The sequence below is a fragment of the Haliaeetus albicilla genome, chromosome 20, assembly GCF_947461875.1.
Source record: "Haliaeetus albicilla chromosome 20, bHalAlb1.1, whole genome shotgun sequence".
Classification (NCBI taxonomy): Eukaryota; Metazoa; Chordata; class Aves; order Accipitriformes; family Accipitridae; genus Haliaeetus; species Haliaeetus albicilla.
In genome coordinates, this window is record NC_091502.1 from 23,443,461 (window position 1) to 23,461,570 (window position 18,110).

The window sequence follows — 18,110 nt, forward strand, 5'->3', positions numbered from 1 at the left end:
GGTTCTCAGAGTTACTCTTTTCACTGGCAAAAAGAAAGTTGCTCTTTGACAAGGAAATTAAGTGATACAAGCAACAAAGTTATCAGTTTAGGGGTTATCAAGGATTTATTTGTAAACGGGTCTTAGCTTGAGTTGCACTGTTTTCCTATAGTTGTTTGCATGTGGCTGTAGCTCTTATTTCCACTTGCAGTTTTTGTGTGCATGAATTTTACCAGTGTGACACTCAATGGAGCACTTCCATGTCTGTTTTCCCTTCTCCTCTTTTATCCCTGCCAGACCAACACAAAAAAATCCATATTCTAGCTTGAAGGGAAAACATCCTCACTGATAAGAAGCACCCTCACATGCCAGATAGATTGGAAACTCAGACCAACATTTTAGGGGACTGTTCCTGGACTAAAGGGAAGTGACAAGCATAGACCCAAACAGCAGGCTGGATTTTATGAATGCACGTCAGCAGGGTATCTGCTGTGTTCAAAGCAGTCTGCAAGCTGCAAACAAAACAAAACCAAACCAAACCACACAGAAAAATTATTTTTAAATAATTCAACCTTTCCATAGTGCAATTCTTACCAGTCTTAGGCAGTGCATGTCCCCATCTTGTTTACATTAATGTTTCCCACTTTAATCTTCCCCAGCTTCATTTTACAATGACACAGGCAGCACTTTCTCTCCTGTGTTCCTTGTGGGCAAGCAAATTTCTGTATATGTCTGATACCTTGGATTAGGTTGTCAGTAAATGAGAATGCTAAATCCTGGCCAGACTTCACCCTCCCTTCTCTTCCCACAAGATTTAATTGATCGGTTTCATCATATGCAGCCTAACCTTATGCAAGAACGTGAAATGGCATATGGTTTCCATCGCAGAAAGATAATTGACCCCCAGGTGATTTCAGTCAAATGGGAAGAAAAGAAATATAGTGGGGTTGTTTTTGGAAGGGACGAGAAAAGGAGGAAGGAGGGGAATGATTTCACCTCTGGTAGCTTTTTGAACTTTGAGCCCTGAGATCTCAGGTTTGATGAATGCACTCAATCCACTCATTAGGGGAAAGCTGAAGGAGGTCTCGGGGTCTCCTGATCATGAAATCGATGCCCTAGGGCATCAGTGTGCACAATACTTCCTACACCAGCAAGCCCAGTCGCTTACTCAGCAAAGAGCTCTCTTGTTCTTGCTGGCCTGACCACAGAAGCACCGTCTCTCTCTCTAACAATGTTTGCATTTAGAGAGATAATATTGTCCCTGGCTTCCCTTGCCTCCTCTAGGGAGACTAACTCCACAGTACTCCACTGGACCTTCAACATAAATTGTTTTACTTGGGCTCCTTTTCCCCATTGGCAAGGTATAAGCTAGTTTTTATATTTGTTCCCTCTACTTTATGCTTTTCTTTCCATGACATTGCATCTGTGCTGTACTGGCTGATGTATGATAGGAGAAGAGCTGTTACATTTGTACATCAAATCCTATATCCGTAGTCTGCCCTACACAGTCAAAATATATTTGTAGGCTTTACATCTGATAAAGGTCATCTTCTGAAATGCAGAGGTGCAGAAGAATCTTCCTGAGTCTGAAGACAGATTAGCTGCAATGATCTTTGCTACAGTTCATTTCTTTTGTAGAAGGAGGAGGCTCAACATATACTGGATGGGTTCACCATTGCTTAACAAGAACTGTGAATCATGTCAATACGTTGCAGTTGCAGCACGGGAAATTTTGAGCTGGTGCAGGGGCAGGTACTGGAAAAGTCCACACAAAGAGGATTTAAGAAAATAAATTAATGGTATGGCACAAAGACCTGTATCCTTCCTCCTCTGTCTTCCACCAACTTGAAGAAGGAAAGATACAGAAAACAACATTTTTCTTTAACAAGTTCAGACGGGAGACAGAACTCCATGTCACTTGCCTACTAGAGGTAGGATGACATGAAATATGAAGCTGTCAAGCAGGAAGCAGGGCTGATCCAGATCTGACAAGTCTAACATACTGAGCTCAACAATCTTGACTCCCTCCTCCCCAAGCCCATCAGCAAGGCTTACTTCTCATGTGTTTATGCATTGCTGAACCATAAACAGCCACGTCTCTCCTATAAAATGGTCCTTGGCACCAAATGCTGTGGGGTGGCAGATGCTGTCGTCCTGGAGACTCGTGCTCAAAGGAGACCTGCTGGGTAGCACATCACCTCTTTGAGCTACCACTTGATTTGACATTGTACATTCTCGTTCCTCCCCCTTGTTCTCACAGGCTGTCCTGCTTTGAGTCCTGGAAGGGACAATTTTGGAGAGGTCTGTCTTCTTGCTATCAAAAACTCACAGAGCCAAGGTTGTAGATGCTGTCCTCCACCAGGCGGTTGCCCTTAGGTCTCTTTGTACGAGCATCCCAGATTTATTTCTGGCTTGGAGACTGAGCCCTTTTGAGTCAGTGAATCCTGGCAAATGTTTTAAACACCTGCCTTGCTTCTGGCTGAATGCTGAGCAGTGCTACGGTTGGGCTGTTGCAGTGTCTTTCAGGCTCTGAAATCTTGGATCTGTTGAGACAGTTCTCCTGCAGCTCCATGAGATGCTCCTTTTGTCACCAACCATCTGCCAGTTCCTTTGGCTGCTCAGGTATAAAGCATGCCTGCCAGCCTGACATAGTATCAGCACTGAAAATTCCCCAGTAGTGTGCGTGGTGTGCAAACAAAATGCTTCATTCCAAGTACGGAGGAAATATTCTAACATTCTGAGAAAAAAGTCCCGAAGCCCTCTGGGGAGAGAGAAAAAAAACAATAATTCACTTTCTTGCTAATATCAAAAGATCAGGTGATAAAGGGAGGGGGAAAATGTCATTTATGCTAGGATCAACACAAAATTAGTCAACAAGCTGTATGGAAGGTGGTTGATAGCATCAAAATCTATGCATATCAGGTGCAGCCATGGTAGCAAGAGGTGGCCACCAGGTAGAAATTGTGTGCCAGTGCAAATCTTCATTGGTGTTGGCAAAATGGACATGACCCAGCTGGTCCTTTCGGAGTCCCAAGAAATATTAAAGTATTACTTTCGAGCTCTTCCTCCAGTGCAGTGGGTCACAACCATTTATTGCCAACTAAAAGTAGGCGAAAGCCACACTTGAAAGAAACATTTTTTTTCCACTACTTGCAATGTGTGGTCGATAATCCAGTAAAATTAATGATGTTTTACTTTCTCCATCCTGATGCATAGCTATTGGATTGTATCACTGCATCTGGACTAACCAAGGGGACACAGATGACACATAAAACCATTACTCCAGTGTGCCTGGAATAAAACACGATGTTGGCATAGCAGCTGTACCCGATAGGGTCAAGTAGTTCCCATTTTGCAGACAAGTTCACTTAACCACAGGGAATTCTGCAGGTATAATACTAAGCGATGGCCACTGGTTCCTTTTTCACATGCCCAGTTGGTGAAAATGCAAGAAAATTGGCATCATAGTCTCTCAAGATGAGATTCCTCTTGCCATGGTGAGGCAGCTGGCAACAGTGGCCAATTACGAGTATTGGGGCTTTTGTGTGAGTATGTGGAAAAGCCAGGCTCGGAAACCTGGGAATCCACTTCCATGGCTTCATCTTATGGACTCAGAACCACAGAATAACACAGAGGCTAGAACGGACCTTGGAGATCATCTAGTCCAACCCACACTGCTCAGAGCAGGGACAGCTACAGCAGCTCAGGGTTGTGTCCAGTCAGGTTTTGAGTATCACCAAGGATGGAGACTCCACAGCCTCTCTAGGCAGCCTGTTCCAATGTTCCAGTGACCGCCCTCCCCCAGCCCTGAAGCTTTACAGGACTCAAATGTTTTTATTTCTCTGCTGTTCCTTCCCCGATACAGAAGATGCATATGTGTAGAATAATAACCTTTATTCAGTAGACCAAAAAGTTCTCTTTACACGGCTTGGTAACCTGTTGGTGCCCTGGTGAGTAAAGTATCCATAAATAATTGAGCTTTCTCAGCTGAAGCAGGGCGACCCTTGACCTCAGTATTATTCATCTTATTTAATAAAGTATGTTCTGGTGGTACATTCAGGATCAAGAAGTTTTGTTAATGCTGGAGGACGGTACTGGTATCGTAGCCAATTAACGTGCCTGTTCCTACTAATGATAAATGGGTCTGTCATCTGTTCATCTGGCACCACAACTCCAGCCTTACATAATCATTTGTGGATATACCCAAGGGTTTCGCTAGCTAACATTTCAGCTTTTACAGGCCATCAGAATTCTTCAAGAAAGATGGATTTAGTAAATAGTAGTCTGCAGCAGAAAATAGGAGGTGAAAAGAAAACAGTATTCAGGTGATTATAAGCTCTGTAAAATGGGCCAAAACCTGTCCGAGGAAGAATCTTTTTGGTTCTATTTGAACCAGAGTCCAGGGAGAGGGGAAAAGGAAAATGCATCTAAGGAACACTGCTGGATCCAGGCTGGTTTAGCCTTCATGGGTTAATAGCTCATTTGAAACTGCTGTTTTCAGTGGTTCTGAAATTGCAGGAAGTGGTCTGAGGCCGAGAGGGAATAATGACTCAAGGAGATATAATTTCTAGGGAGGAACTGGGGTCCTGCAGTTCTGCTTTGGGGGAAACAGAAGCCACAGAATGAAGTTCCCCGCAGTTTCAAGGTTAGCAGAGAAGCTGGTGGCTGGAGGAGAGAAATCTGAGGAGGGAAGCAGAAAATATGAAACGATGTCTGTGTGTCTGTGTGTATGCAATGTTGTGCCACATAGCCGATGCCTTTTGTCCTTTAGCCAGGAATCTGAGCTGAAAATCCCTTTTGCAAGGGCCTTGCAAGATGCATAGCAGCTCTCCCATTCAGGGTAATCCATGTTAACTAACAATTTCATGTTAATTCAATGTGGGAGCATTGGGATCTGGGCTTTGAAATGTTTTAATGGTTACCATCCTCAGGTAGATAATGGACAGGCAGAAGAGGGAGGTAGGGAGAGGCTCTGCTCATCCTGACATTCCACCAGATGAGAAGACGGTGATGGCCATGCACAGCTTGCACCCCTCTCGTTGCTACTTCTGAAGGTTTTCTATCAATACGCTCACGGCTCAGCATTACGGACCAGCTGTTCACAAAGACCAAAACACACCATTCCAAATCAATCCCACCAAATCGGCAGAGGCGCAAAAGTTAGCTCTAGCCTAAATTTAATCAGCAAATCTCCCTGGAGTCAGGGGAGAGAGGCACCTCTGGAGGGCAATTTAAAGCAGGAATCTGACTGCGAGGGCAGCATTAACCTTTATGACTATTCGCCCTTTGCCAAGAGTCAATGGGATCAATTCGTAGCTGAGCGGAGAAGACTTATACTGGCTAAGAAGCAGTCCCTGTATCAATAAAACTACCACAGTGTGTTCTCTGTATCACAGAACTGCCATATGTCTCCACTTACAGGGATTGGGCATGGGGGCTGTGGAGGGAATTGCTTTCCTGGGCAGGTTAATGTAACAAAAAGCGAGCAGCTCTGCAGCCCTTAATCTCCTTAAAGCCCATAGTCTCAGCCCTCCTATGCTTTACTCTGTGCTATGCTTCATTATGGAGTCTTTAAACACCTAAGCTAAAGATAGAGAAAGTCATTTCAAAAGAAAACACAACCTTGGCTCCTTTAGTTGGATTTTTGGAGAAGAAGTAAGGTTCCTCTTGGGTTAAACTTATTAGATTTTTGTAATTTTGTTTATATAGTATTACAAAGTCCAAGCGCTGTGGAATAGACACCCAAAATTAATACCCAACTCTAGAATATTTAATAACTCAAGATAAATTAAGGTATTTAGAATTGTGAGTTTTAAACGTTACAGCATTTTTGTTCTTTTTATTATTCTTCCAAATATGGAACTCCTAGTTCCAACTTAGTAACAAAATCTGACAGTTCTGCTCTTATTTTTAATAATAAACTTACTCGCAGTACTCCAGAAACTGCAGCTTCAAGAAGAAAACATAAATGAATGCTTGGAGTATATAAAAATACTTTCATTTAACATCTTGGGGGTTTGGGGTTTTGTTTGGTTGGTTGGTTGGTTTGTTTTTTTTTTTTTTTAATATCAAGAGGTATCCAATACCAATTTTCTTTATTTTAATTATGTCTGGAATATACTGCTCATTGTAAACAAAACACATAGTTATTTAACATGCAGATTTTAGCTCAGGGATTTGAAGCAGTCTAGTGGGCTAAGACACATACTCTCGATTTCCATTCATTTACTCATAGAAGTTTGTCAGGACTCGCCAGATACCGTTGAATAATCTCAACTTTTCTTTGTGTTGTGATTTTTCTTTTCCTTATTGAATTAATATTATAAATACATTAATGGAGCTGTTGGTGGAGAGAAGATATGCTGTTTCTGACAGTTCCTTCGCTCCTGTAAATCAGCATAGCGCCACTTACATTGGCAAAGCTACTATTTACCCCAGCTGAACGTCTCCTCCTTCAGTTCTAATATTAACTCAGTTAAAAATAGGAGATTTATATTTAAACCTCTGCTTCCTGAAGTGACAGTAGGTGGGCCAACTTGTAACATGATCAACATTTACAGCATTATCTCTACTGGAGTCCATTTATGTCAGCTCCTAACAATCAAAACATAATGGCTTTTGGAATTGCCATTGCTTTAATTTTTACAAAAAAGCAAGAATTTTAATTTAAAAAAAAAAAAAAGTGAGCCCCAATATAGCATGCATGCCTGTGCCTAAAGAGCATACAACACGAAAGTGTAGGCATACTGGTATGCAACCCATTCCCTGAAGCAGTACTTTTGGGTGGTGTGCTGGCATCGCATGTGGGGAGTAGCAATAGTGAGAGGGGGATCTCAGAGCCCTGTTGTCAATGCATAACTTGTGATTTAGTTTTATAATAAACTGAGAGCCGTTTGAGATGCCCAGAGCCATTTGAGATGCCCAAACGTATTTAAGAGACTGGCAGAGAAGATGCGGGATCTGCGGGAAACCCGTTTCTTTCTGGATGGCAGCTGAAGGACAGTCAAGATAACTAGGGCATCTCTAGTGGCACTGGACAGTTTTGCATGGACAGCTGAGCTGGGCTGTGTCTTACATCTGCAGTCACAATTTTTCAAGTTATTTTTTGATAACACCGAGGGGCATGCTAGCTGTGACCTATCAGAAGCTATTGGCCTTTAGCAAGATCATATAGTGGCTCATTTTCACTGCTGTGCCACGTATTACACCTGTGAGCGTTGTCACTAACAGAGTGACATTACCCAAACATGCCTCACAGTAATCTTCTGTATAGATTTAAGTGTCTACAAAATTGAGAGTTGTGTTCAAGTCCCCATTAAATATTGAGCTGCTAAAAAAATGTTCAGGACATTGCCAAACTACATTGAAAATTGTTTGAACAATAGGGACCATGGGACTGAGATGGTAATTTTTTGATGTATGTTGATGTATGTTGAAATAATTGGACTTATCCAGGTGTCAGACACAGGAGTATCTATCCTCTAATTTCTTAGAAAATGCTGTAAAAACGACAGTATTTTAGTGATATCTTAAATTAAGCAAATATGCTTTATTACCAGCATTAAGCATGAAATCTGGAAAAAAGAAAAATAATTGTTGTTAGAAGGTTTGTCCTATGGAAAGCATATTTTCTCTTACCTCCAGGTTTAAATACGTGTGCATACTAACTTAAGTCCCATTTCATTCCACTCAGCTTGAAGCACCTCACATTTGGTGTACAGTTGCTCATTATCCAGCCTTTGAGACCACATCTAAACTGCGAAGCCACCCATGGGTGGTGGCTTGTCCTATATATCTTGGGTAGCAACGAGCCTGGAACACGCCATAACTCTGTTCTGGTTGTCCGGGCTCCAGAGGAAACCAAAGCGTGGGAAGGCAGCTTGGGCATGGGTGTCCTGTAGATATGAAGGAAGATATCCATTTCTCCATATCAATACAGACGTAAAGACATGTACCAGCTGCTGTCTGATGAGATGGTAGCCTGGGAAGAACATGCTTCTGATGTAGGTACCTTCAAGGCCAGGTTGGACAGGGCTGTGAGCAACCTGGTCTAGTTGAAGACGTCCCTGCTCATTGCAGGGGGGTTGGACTGGATGACCTTAAAAGGTCCCTTCCAACCCAAACAATTCCATGATTCTATGGTTCTACTTTAGTTAAGTGCTCACAGATAGGGGGAATCTGGGTCTTTGAACTTAAGAAGCATCCTACATGGACAATCCTGACAGTTGCCATGCAGGCAATGTTTACAAATCCATGCCAGTCTTTTCTGACCCCCAACACCTGGCTCCTTTTCTGTAGTGAGAATGGCTGGACCATTGCAGTGGCGCACTGATTTTTGTGGATGGTGAACACAAAAAAGGGATTGAGAAGAGACCACCCGAGTTATTCTGACACATGACTTGAGTGCTTTCTATTCTTAGACAGATGAGGATCTGAAATATGTAAGTACACTATCATTGTTTTTTAGATTTGTTTGTAAAAATGAGAGAACGAAATAAAACTCTTAATCTATCATGGGTGTGGGATTTATACATTTATCATTTTCTTTCAATGTGTGTTTATACTTAAGTGGAGTTGATAAATCAAGCTATTCCTCATGATATTTTAAAGCATTATTTGTCTCTTGATTCCATCCTTGTTTTTCTTTAAAGAAATGAAAAGAGGAAAACCCATGAAATTATATTTGCAAAGTCATTTTAAATTTATTGTCTAATAAATAGTGATCACTTGGGAAATCCGTTTTTTTCTGTATTGTTAACAAGAGATTTAACCAAAGTGATTGAAAGAAGACAAGAAATGATCCAAGGTTTCTGAAGCTTGAATAAATGACATTGTCAATGTTAATATGCTGTTCTGAAAGTTCATTAGAAATATAAGAAATAACCTAAATATAATTTCATGGCAGCTTGTACACTACTTAGCATAATTTATTCTTTACTACAAAGCCTCCATTCACTGTGTTTCACCAGCATTTCCAACTCACCAAATACCTGCCACCACTCACCTTTTTACTCTTCCACACTCCCAGTACAAGCAAAGATAACACTTTTTTTTCCCAGCAAATACAAATTGTACGTTGACTTCCAAATTGACAACTTTATCTTGACTTCCACCAACACTTTTGCTGAATGAGCATAACCACCACTGATTTTACAGTATCATGTGGATCTACTATTTCTGACTCATCTAATGATGCTGCATAAGATGCATTTTAGAACTGTATTATCCCCCATAAAACATTATTTTTGCTTAACAAATAACAAATAGAACTTGTCAGCCACAGATAACTGTACCTCAGTTTTATAAATGAGTGCACATCCCAAAGTATTTCAAAGAGACCAAAAGAAAATCAGTAGAAATGTGAAGTGTTCTTAAAGTGCTACATACACCGAGGCTTCAACTAGCCATAGATAAAGATTTAGAAACACAATTAAGTTTATTTCTACAGCTTCAAGTCAGGAACTCCATACTTCAAAGTACAGAAACAAATCAACCAGAGCTGTAATGGCCTGACTTGTAAGGACAAGGCTGAGAGTCCTATGACGTTTCTGTTTTTGAAATGTAGCACAGGAGAATGTCTTTACTCAGATACGGTTCAAAGTATAGCTTTATGTTTCAAGGATGTGCTGATTCTCTTTTGGTTTTAAACAGTAAGCACATGCTTGCATTTTTCCCTTGGTCCAGGCTATAATTACATATTTCAAATTATTGTGTTTATATAGTAATAAGACTAGCCTGAATTCTTGCAGCTTTGGGCAAGTTCTTGAAAATACACATTGTACCAGTGACAGGCAGATTGTTCTTGATACGTCTTTATTAAAATAAATGTGTTTTAAGGGATGTTTAGATTTCTGACTAGCTGACTGATTTGGTAGAGATTGGTATAGCAATAATGTCATTATATCAAACCTCTTCTTTTTCTTTTGGGGATTCCCAGAGATATTTCAATAAAAGAAACTATAGCCTAGGCACCTCCATCGTGTTAGAGGGAGAAAACAAGGTTTTTCAGGATAAATGAAAAGTGTAGTGAGGCAATAGTACAGCACTTGGATTTCCTTTCAGAAAAGATATTAAAAGCCTCTGAGTGGTAAAGTGGAACAGTTGGACATTATCTCAGATGTGCAGATATGCAAAGGATGTTGATGATGCCATGAAATGTCTGCATATCTCCAGATGGGAGCTTTTAGAATCACAGAATGCTTTGGGTTGGAAGGGACCTTAAAGATAATTTAGTTCCACGCCCCTTGCCATGGGCAGGGATACCTTCCACTAGACCAGGTCGCTCAAAGCCCCATCCAACCTGACGTGGAACACTTCCAGGGATGGGGCATCCACAAACCTCTCTGGGCAACCTGTGCCAGTGCCTCACCACCCTCATAGTAAAGATTTTTTTCCTAATACCTAATCTAAACCTATCCTCTTTCAGTTTAAAGCCATTACCCCTTGTTCTATCACTACACACCCTTGTAAAAAGTCCCTCCCCATCTTCCGTGTAGGCCCCCTTTAGGTACTGGCAGGCTGCTACAAGGTCTGCCCAGACCCTTCTCTTCTCCAGGCTGAACAACCCCAACTCTCTCAGCCTGTCTTCATAGGAGAGGTGCTCCAGCCCTCTGATCATCTTTGTGGCCCTCCTCTGGACTCACTCGAGCAGGTCCGTGTCTTTCTTACGGTGGGGGCTCCAGAGCTGGATGCAGAACTGCAGGTGGGGTCTCATCAGAGCAGAGTAGAGGGGCGGAATCCCCTCCCTTGACCGGCTGGTCACACTGCTTTTCATGCAGCCCAGGATATGGTTGCTGGGTCATGTTGAGCTTCTCATCAATCAACACCTCCAAGTCTTTCTTGGTAGGGCAGCTCTCAATCCCCTCATGGCCCAGCCTGTACTTGTGCTTGGGATTGCCCCAACCCATGTGCAGGACCTTGCACTTGGCCTTGTTGAACTACATGAGGTTCGCACAGGCCCACCTCTCAAGCCTGTCAAGGTCCCTCTGGATGGCATCCCTTCCCTCCAGAGTGTTGACCACACCACACAGCTTGGTGTCATTGGCAAACTTGCTGAGGGTGCATTCAATCCCACTGCCCAATTCCTTATTCCTTATCACTGAGTGGTGCATCTGTCAAATCCATGTCTCTCCGATTTAGAGACAAGTATGTATTTGTATCATAGTTTGTTCAGCAGCTATTAAAATATCTCATTCCTGGAAGAAAAAACCCTCATAAGTATCAGGACTTTTTTAAAAAGAGGAATAAAAACTCAATTGCCACAAACTGTGCTTTTTAAGAGACCTATCAACCTCACTTAGACTTTTTGACAGCTATGGAAACAAGCCAAGATTATATTAAAAATTGGTATTTGGGCGGGGGGCGGGGGGTAACCGTTCCCTGCCAGATGTATTGCATATACCCTGCTGTGTGCATGGATATTTATGGATATGTCTATACAACACATCTAGTCAAGGAAAAAAAAAATATTTATGGGAAGGTGTGCTAATATCTGGTTGTCCATGGCTAAAACATACAGTGTTAATACATTGTCCTAGGAAATGAAAGTGAAGGACATAAATGAAGGGTTATTCCCATAGTGATTCAGTAGTTCAAAGACATTAATCGGTACTACATATCTGCTGGAAAAGAGTGAATGGGGGATCCATTCGTCTTGGTTCCCCATGGTTACTATCTGATAGTAAATCGCATCCACTGCTACCTGTATGGGGAACCCTGACAACTGGGGGGAATCTGAGTTATCTGAACCATGCATCTCCCCACATGTCACCAGGATGGGGATTTACATTTGAAATAGGAATTGGTTTATAACCTTGCAGAAATGCACAAGAGTAATAAATGGTTCTTATCAGTACGTCTGGCCAGTTTTAAGTTCCTGCAGAAATGTTGCTGCATAAGGATCTCCTCGGAGGTACTCAGATATCAGTGCGATTAGCCTGGTAGACCTCTGTATTGGGGAGCAAGGTCAGTGCTCCTGGGACAATAGGAGACATAAAGATTCAATAATAATATCTTATTATTCTATCAAATAATATCTGCAGAACACTTTAAAATCATTATGTGAAGGACAAAGGAAGCTATATATAGAGAGGGGTAAAGGCTGACATTTCTACAGTGCATTTAATTAACAGAATTCCATGCAAGCCTGGCCTTTGGAAGAAAAATAGTCTTTGGTTGCACACTGGGCATGTTGAGCTTCCATAATAAACACACAGGGAACCCCTGTAAGGCATCTACTGAATCAAGGCTATTGTTTTGCTGGTGCCATGTCCTCAAAGACCCTGAGGTTGAAAGACCTTCTATAAGAGTGAAATCTGTTTTGCTTACTATGAGTAGGGGGTTGATGGAGACAAGAAACAGCAGCAGTAATTGATCATTTTTAGTAATGGTGCTTCTCCAGCTGTTGGAGCTCTTGACATAGGTGAATTTCAGTGAGGAGACAGAACATGTCTAGGTAGGAATATTTTCCCTCAGCAAGTACAAACACTGTTCATGGGAAGTGTTGTCGTTCCTTTTGTTAAGGAGTGGTCAAATGAGCACTAGTTATCACATTTTTAATTGGTTCCTACTAAGAAATTGCCATTTTCTTCTTCTGCTGGCAGTGCTTCAAGGTATCCAGACTGCAAAATTAATGCATCATAAAATAAAGCCACTAATTGCTCCATGTCAGGGTTCACCCCTATTGTTATGGAAAAGGGACACATGAGATGATCAGAAATTATTATCTGACCATGCCCTTAGTTCATGCATTGTATTCCACGTGCTTTGTTTTCCCTGTGATCACATTTCATTTTTGGATCCTGGACTATTAAAGACAGTGGTGTGGCCTAGTGTAGAGACCACAGGGCTAAAGTAATCTCACATCTACTCTGGATTTACAAGGGTTTGATGGATTATTTTGGTCTATGGTGCCCATTTATATACAATGAAATTAATGAGATTGACTGATATTTGTAAAGGACATTGAGATAAGTAGAATAAAAATACCCCTTAGTAGTTGCATGTTGTAATTATCTTTTTTTTTCATTAATGATACACTCTTTCCAGAAAATGGGCCCAGGATGGGAACAGGTGATATACTCAGACCCTCAGACCCCCTCCACTATATAAATTAATTTCCAGCACCCTGTCCTTTAGTTGAAAATATTAAAGTATACTACCTGTTCCATTAGACATGGATCATTTCTATAGTGCATGGTTGGCATTGCTGCGTGATAATTTATCAGAAGAATTTGGGAAAGGCATAGAATGCCACAAAACTGGCAAATAAAGCTGATTCTGTTTTTAGAGGTGGGACAAGAAAAAACATATTTGCTGATGTGCACAGTAATTTTTTTCCTCAGATATAACCTGTTGGGATAACGACATTATGTGGAGTGAGGCATAGAGCTCTCCTAGAAATCAAAAATATCTTTGGAAATTGAATATTTATAATGGAATTAACAAGTCTGCCACTGTGGTAACTTCAGATTTGAAGTCACTATTGTTGCCAGTCTGTGACAGAATAAATTGTATAATAGGTACAAAGTGGTTAAAAAATAAAAACTGCCAAACAAATTTTTTTGAACTTTTTCCACCTGAAGGTGATCAGATGTTTGAACAGATTGTCCAGGGAAGTTGGATAATCTCCATCCTTGGTGACTTTCAAATAGTGAGACAAGTTCTTGAACCACCTAGTCTAACTGGACCTGCTTTTGAGATGGAGGTTTTACTACAGATCTCCAGAGGTCCTGGTCAAACCCAATTTATTTCATGATTCTAGGAAGGGAAGTCATCAAAGAAGAAACTTCAAAGTAAAATCTGGAAAGTGCATCTTTGTCATTATCCAAAGGCATCTTGATAGCTACAGATATCTTACTGGGACAAGGAGTTTTTCTGTTTATCTACTTCTCAGAGGGAAGGACAAGTCCACCTTCTCTGACAGCTCTTGGAAGCAGTGTGAGAAGAGGTTGGCTGAATTTGCTGACACCCACATTTAGCTTCAGCTGAATGTTAGCTGAATTTTCCTTTCTCCTTGTCATCACTTTTATAGTGGGGATTTAGGGCTACTTGTTCTGCACTAGATATCCCCATGCAAAGAAGTGGGATGAGATTCCTGGCTGGAGGCTTTTCCATCCTTGTAAGTTCCCTTCATATGTAATGCCATTGCAGTTGCTCTACGTGAACAGTAAAGTGAACTGTTATCAGCCACTTCAGAATATCCCTGCTAAGAAGGAGGTTAATCCTTCTGGGTCCTTGACTCAGATTGCTCGTAACAGCAATGTGAAGGACACCATAGCCAATCCAAACTGCCTGAGGGGTCAAAATATGGGCCAAGTGGTTTCTCCCATTCTTGAATTTTCCTACTGGAAGCACTCTGTGATTTGCTTCAACCTGAAGCCAGACTGCCAGCCAACAGATAGGCCATACGGACAACACTGATGTACTCATTGGGATTCTCCTACCATCCGCGCCCGCCTTTCTCATCTCCACTCAGACCCATTCCTTTATCCCTGCTTGCGTTTCCTACCTGTGGCATGAGTGGGGGAAGAAAATTTTTCTGCTTGTCTCCTTGTTTCTGTACTACAAGAAGGCAGGATTGTAGGTAGGAAATCAACAGTGTGTGTATCACGGCTAAGATTTGAGAAGAAGGCTCCATAATATCCATTATCTCTATCTGGTCCTCACAGGTAACACTGTATTGAGCCAGAATAGCAATTTCAGGCTCTTTAACCCTCACATCAGTAGGATTCCTATATTGTATTTTCTCCTCAGGTTTTACTGATGCTGGATCTAGGTAGACAGACTGGTCTTCTCTTGGCCACTGCTCTGAAGAGAATTGCACACCGTGTTGTCCTTTCTGTATCTAGCCCTGTGCCATTTTTGGTGGCTCCAACTACCATGGCGGTGTGAGATACCCCTTGAAAAGTTTTTTTGTGCCTCTCCAAATCCATGCCTGCTGCATGAGTCCCAGGTCAGCATATTTTAGTAAAACGTCCACAAACTTGGGGTGAAGGGTGTTTGTGGCAAAGGATTGTCTGAGCCACAATCTTCTGCTGTGTCCATTTCCATTGCACTTTGGTGGCCTTCAGCTGATAGGAGTGATTTGAAGTTTCATGCTATTAGAAATAGTTAAGGAAGTTTCCACAGTGAGAAGGCTCACTGTGGAGCTTGCAAAATAGATTTTTTAAGCAGTTTTCTGAGCACTCTTTTTCCCCACCTGTGTGGCCTAGATAGCACAATCCTTAGTGTATCAGCAGATAAAGCAATTATGTATTTTTAAGCTGGTCCTTAAAAATGCACCCAGCCCTGTACAAATACCTTTACTCTTTGCATATAATAAGGATGCAAGACCTTTCCACCTGCCTCTTATCTTCTTATTGCAGATAGGGCAAGAGGGAAAGACGCCTCCTGCCACAAGAAGGCGAACTCTGAATTTGGTACGTGATCTGCAGGACAGAAAGAGTTAACTCCTCTGAATGCATTCCTTTCAATAGAGATGGCTTTTGAAAATAGAATTTAACGAAATTCAGTGTCCTTTTCATAAAATAGTTGAAGGAAGTCTTGTTCGATAGCACTTGTCAATCAATCCTTTGCTATTGTTACTTTTTTTTCCCCTTTTTTTCCCTCCTTTTTTTTTATTAATTGGCATCTGTCTGGAAGGACACAAACAAATCCCAAGCTGGTATCTTAACTAGGATATTGTGGAACTGTTCTCTTTCAATCCTTTAATTCCTCTGCTGATAAAGATAAATAAATTGAGAAGTCTATATTAATAGGTGCAAGGGGCAAAAGCATGAGAAAAGCTTCAAAAAGCATATGCAAACAAAATCATTGAGTATATTGAGAGGATGCTTTTTGAAATCATATTTACCCTATTACTAATAAGTTGTCAAAATATATGCAAGATTCTGCAGACTCTAAAATCATCAGACAATTAATTTGCCTTTTCTCTACAATAAGTCAAATTCAAAATAAGTAGATATTTATTCTTTGGACGTTCGATGTTCCCTTTCTGTTAGATAGTTATGGTATTACTAGCAGTTTCCAAGGATTTAGTAGAAAAGTTTTAGTTATATGCTTATTACTTTTCAAAAATCAGGCTTAGAACATGTATTAAAGTCTGTAGCAATATTTCCTAGCGACTTTGCCATGCATTTCCATTTCACTATATTGTGAAATACTAAGCTATTTTACATTTGCTGGTGTTCCTGTAAACAGGTGTACTGCATTTATGGTTTAATTATCTGAGACTTCTTATACTTCATCATACTCAGTTAGCCTCACACTACTATATAACTGGCTTTAGCTGCTATTTAAAACCATTGGTATACAACTTAAATAGGAGTTCATAAAGATTCAGCTTAAGTACATTAAGCAGGCTGTTGTAACAATAGGTGGAAGTATGCGTATGTCCAAAGGATTGCTGAGCATCTTCTCTAACAGAATAATTATTATGCACAAGAAAACAATTTTCTTACCAGCCTGTGCAACAGTATCTTGTATGATGGCATTTTCTATCAATAGACACGTGAGATAGATAGAAGGATTCATTTTAAATTCAAACATTACAGCCTGCCAGATTAATAAACCATATTTATGAAATAATAATAACTCCCTGCATGTGTTTTTTAACTGGGGAGATTGAACACTGATATTGAACAGGTGTCTTTCTCCAGGATGTGCGGAGCGATATATGGCATGCTGTTTGCTGTGATACTGATGTACAGGGAGCCAGGCTGAAGGATGGGGTCGGCACACATAAAGCCTGCATGGTTCTACTGCAATGTAAAGTTGCATATCAGAGCGTGAACAGTTTGCTGGGAGGTTCTTAAGATCCGAGATCCGTGTTTTTCTCTTCTCTTCGTTCATGAGTGGAGATGTGAATGAACGTGAAGTCTTCAGAAGGTCTTTAAAACCACACACAAATACATACAAGTGCACACAAATCAAGAACACAGAAAAGCTTAAGATTTCATCAGGTTTAAGCATGAGCAGGGACAGTTAACTAGGCATCATCAATCTCTATTTTGCTCAAGAGGGTCAAGAAGGTAGAAAATTCCATGGGAAAAAACCTGGCATGTGTCAAAGTTTGTGACAAAATACTAAAAAAAAATACATAAATTTGGTTTCAGAGTGAAAACTAGAACACCTTTTTTTCTAACAGTCGCTCACATGTTCACCTTTTCAATACCAAGATGGAATTGAGACTAGTGTGTTCACAGTGGCCCTAACAATTTCTGTTGATTTTTAGACTTTGTTGCAAAATAAATGGACTATTCCTTCATGGTTTGAGCAGGAAAACATCTAGGTGAGACCAGGTTTGGGTCATCTTGACTGAGGGCTTCTCTGCACTTCAAAGGTGTGGTGCTTCCATTGTAGCACTGTAGGTGAAGCCACGCATCTCTTCCTAGTGGGAATAATTGGGAATAATAAATATACTTTATGCTGCTGCTGCTGTTCTTCCCCTGTTGTAAGAGGAATAAGGTGCAGAGTTGTGACACTTTTAAATGGGTTTAACTGAAAACAGGATTCTGTATAAGTATAGCCATACAGGTAATGAACTGCCCTCAAAATTGACCAAGATAAGTAGGTAAAGAAATGTGGTCTTGGGTTGTAAAAGCCTGAAACAATGGTTCTGCATGATGCAGGAAAGCAATGATGGGAATACACAGCCCTGTCATCTCACCAGGGAGCTTCAGCTCCCCATCCATTTTATAATAATTTAAAACCACAGCTGTCTAATAGTTTTAGGGGAAGAAAAAAAAATCAAAAGTGCGAGGCCTTTTGGAATTCAGGATGAATATTTGGGCTGCAGTGGAACACCACTGTCTCTGGAGGTGTCCTAGCAGACCCTCTGAGACACTAAGATGCTTTTAGCAAGACAACATAGCTTTCGTCATGGAAATACATACAGCCACATGCCTCTTCTGCGGTTGTTACGGAGAGCACTACACAACTATGTCTAAAGGACAAAGTGGCCTTGGGATTTGATTGTTTGCAAACCATCACAAATCTGAATCTGAATTAGTATTTAATTGCATCAAACCACTGTCTGGCCAAGCCTATCAGCAGGTTTGTTTTTATTTCATCAAGCTTCATACATTAGTACTGCTGACAGGCAGGGACCAAAGTGAAAGGCACCAGATCCC

The 18,110-nt window shown here is 41.0% G+C and overlaps 1 protein-coding gene across 7 annotated transcripts in view; it reads left to right on the forward strand.

The window, feature by feature from the left end:
* Window positions 1-18,110, forward strand: part of TENM4 (teneurin transmembrane protein 4) — a 600,927-nt gene that overhangs the window by 80,203 nt on the left and 502,614 nt on the right. For 6 of the 7 annotated variants that reach the window (XM_069808531.1, XM_069808534.1, XM_069808533.1 and 3 more), the window contains exon 2: window positions 8,278-8,420. The exons of the other annotated variant lie outside the window; for it this stretch is intronic. The gene's annotated coding sequence lies outside the window, so the exon portion shown is untranslated. The remainder of the gene's footprint in view (window positions 1-8,277; window positions 8,421-18,110) is intronic. 7 annotated transcript variants of the gene reach the window in all.